Raw genomic sequence first — 2,620 nt, 5'->3', positions numbered from 1 at the left:
CTGCTGCTGCATATCCACATCCTGCTGTACCCCCCCTGATAACACCGACCCCACCACCTGCTGCAAATCCACCTCCCCACTTGCAGCCACAGAACCTTCCATTTGTACATCTGGACCTTGCTGCATAGGGGAATCCGGTACCACACTTTCCATTTCACCTTTTGCAGCTACAGACTGAGATTCCATTATATCCTGCCCAGAAAAAGATTCTGCTGCATAATCAACTACAGGTTCCAGCTCCCTGGAATTCAGCCCCGGGCTTTGCCCGCACCCCCCTGCTGCTGCATAATCAACCACAGACTCCAGCTCCCTGGAATTCAGCCCCGGGCTTTGCCCGCACCCCCCTGCTGCTGTATTATCCCCTACAGACACCAGATCCCTGGAATTCAGCCCCGGGCTTTGCCCGCACCCCCCTGCTGCTGTATTATCCCCTACAGACACCAGATCCCTGGGATTCAGCCACGGGCTTTGCCCGCACCCCCCACCCACCATACATTTAACCCCTTGTATTACTGAGCTGGAGGACCGACTCCCAGCCACCTCGGGAGCCGAGCCTCCAGCCCCGCCTGACATCACATGCAGCAGCCGCTGCTCCGGGACCCGCTGCTCACCGCCCGCCGCCGCTGACAGCCGCCGTCCCCTAGCAACCAACGGACCATCACCCGCGGCTGCCAGCGACGGCTTCACAGTCTCCCCACACAGCGCTGCAATAGCCGGATGGCTCACCCACAGCAGCGCCGGGTCCCCGTCCTTTACTTCCGGCTGGCGAGACCCGCCAGCGGGCTGCAGCGCTGGATCCAAAAGGCTCCCCTCCTCGATTACAGGAACAAGCAGGGGCTGCACACTATCTTCAGCCTTCGCCCACTTCACCGGGCCTCCCGCCGCTGCCACAGAGTCAGGTCCCCGCTGATCTTCCTCCACAGGCACGACCGTTGTCTTCAGTGTCTCCACGCTGCATCTAAGGGCTGAGTTCACATCCAGGTCCCCTGCAGACATCACAGGTAAGATATGAGCTGATTGCTCAATTTCCTTTGTTTTCTCATCACCCTGCATTAATAAAGCACTACTTTCCATTGTATTTGTATCATGCTGCATTACAGGAGTTTTAATGTGAGCACACAGTCCCTTGTTGTCTGCTGAGACTTGTAGTGCAGGTGTAGCACACTCCATTAGGGAAACGGCAGAAACACTATCCATTTCTTTACCAGTATTCTGCAGCTTAACCGCCATGCAGGCATGTGGCCCCTCCGCAGCTGCAGGGCCCTTCAGTTCTTCAGGCTTCTTGGTCCCCCCAATCACACAGGGGACCAGAACCACACTGGGGTTCAGCTTACTCGGCGCTATAAGCCGTCGGCCACTAGGTAGTATGGGCCCGTATTCACCTCCTGGGCTCAAAACCTCCTCAGCCGAAGCACCGGCATCTTTTTTAGGGGGAAAAGCCACCCCTTTCTCAGCCTCATTTTTTGGGGGTACCCCGGCCGGGCTACCCCCCAAGGCTCTCCATCCCGTCTCCGTATTCTCCCCCTGCCTGCTACGGCCCCCAGATGGATCAGGGGAAGGACCAGGGCCAGGCCCTGCAGGCAGGGGACTCTCCTGGGAAGCGGCCCCAGGAGGCTCCATGATTCTGGGGAAGATCCCCCAGGAAAGGTCCTGGCTTCGGCCTATGCACGGTTCTTCTGGAGCTCAGCTTCACACAACCTATTACCGCGGCTGCTGGCACCAGACTTGCCCTCCAATGGGTCCTCGTTAAAGGATTTAAAGTGTACTCATTCCAATTACAGGGCCTCGAAAGAGTCCTGTATTGTTATTTTTCGTCACTACCTCCCCGAGTCGGGAGTGGGTAATTTGCGCGCCTGCTGCCTTCCTTGGATGTGGTAGCCGTTTCTCAGGCTCCCTCTCCGGAATCGAACCCTGATTCCCCGTTACCCGTGGTCACCATGGTAGGCGCAGAAAGTACCATCGAAAGTTGATAGGGCAGACATCCGAATGCGTCGTCGCCGTCACGGGGACGTGCGATCGGCCCGAGGTTATCTAGAGTCGCCAGAGAGGCCGGGGGCGGCGGGAGGCCGGGGCCGACCCGCCGGGAACCCCCGGATTGGTCTTGGACTGATAAATGCACGCATCCCTGGGGGTCAGCGCTCGTCGGCATGTATTAGCTCTAGAATTACCACAGTTATCCAAGTAACGGGGTCGAGCGATCAAAGGAACCATAACTGATTTAATGAGCCATTCGCAGTTTCACTGTACCGGCCGTGTGTACTTGCACGTGCATGGCTTAATCTTTGAGACAAGCATATGCTACTGGCAGGATCAACCAGGTAGCTCTCGGTATCGGCCGGCGCGCGCCCGAACGTCGGGGGGGCCGCGGCGCGCGCCGTCTCGAAAGCGGCGGGTCCGCCGGACCGGGCTTTCCGTCCGCCGGCGCACTGCGGCGGGGCGGACCGGGGCGGGTCTCGAGCCGAGCGGGCGCTCGGAAAAGATGGGGACGGGAGGAGGACGGCCGTCCCGGTCGGGCCGATTGGGAAGCTCGGAGTCAGAGTGGACGGCGGGGCCCGGCCGCCACCGCGCCGTCGGGCGGACACCCCGGGGAGGGGGGACGTCACCACGCTCGATTTCGCCT

Source organism: Pseudophryne corroboree, chromosome 2, assembly GCF_028390025.1.
Source record: "Pseudophryne corroboree isolate aPseCor3 chromosome 2, aPseCor3.hap2, whole genome shotgun sequence".
Taxonomy (NCBI): domain Eukaryota; kingdom Metazoa; phylum Chordata; class Amphibia; order Anura; family Myobatrachidae; genus Pseudophryne; species Pseudophryne corroboree.
The sequence above is the reverse complement of the archived record's forward strand: the minus strand, read 5'-3'. Positions refer to the sequence as shown.